The sequence below is a fragment of the Penaeus monodon genome, chromosome 21 (genome assembly GCF_015228065.2).
Source record: "Penaeus monodon isolate SGIC_2016 chromosome 21, NSTDA_Pmon_1, whole genome shotgun sequence".
NCBI classification, from domain to species: Eukaryota; Metazoa; Arthropoda; class Malacostraca; order Decapoda; family Penaeidae; genus Penaeus; species Penaeus monodon.
This window is the reverse complement of record NC_051406.1, coordinates 42,966,754-42,967,326: the sequence shown is the minus strand read 5'-3', so window position 1 is coordinate 42,967,326 and position 573 is coordinate 42,966,754.

The window sequence follows — 573 nt, the reverse complement described above, 5'->3', positions numbered from 1 at the left end:
CACTATCAACATAGTGGTCAGCTTTTAGATAAATATTTTCGAATGTCGGAAATTATCATTGCGAAGCTTCAATATATTGAATTTTAAAACACTTTTTTTCGAAATAGAAATATTTTCACTTTTTTCATTGTCTTTACCTCCTTTAAGAAAAACGTCTAATGAATAAGTTGTAAATATTTTCAGATAAAAAGTGTTCAGTTCTTTCTTCCTTTTGTTTCTCGAAGAATCAAAGAAATGCAGGGAAAACTATTATCTTTTTTATTTCATTATCTTTCATAATACGTTTATTGACAATATACAAACGTTCCATTACTTAACGTCTTTATATAATGTATATGCTAATAATTTTATTTTATGGGCTAATAATCTTATTCTCCATTCTCGTCAATTCCTAATTTATCAGAAATTTCCTTCTATGTTTAAGCAGTATTAGAGCAATAATATGAGAGCTTTAAATGAAAATATTCTTCCACGTCACTGATGAGCTCTTCACTAACGCCATCTTCATATCACATTTCTAAAGTCTTCAGAAGTAATCATTCGTATGCTGCCATTCGCCATGCATGTGTGTTG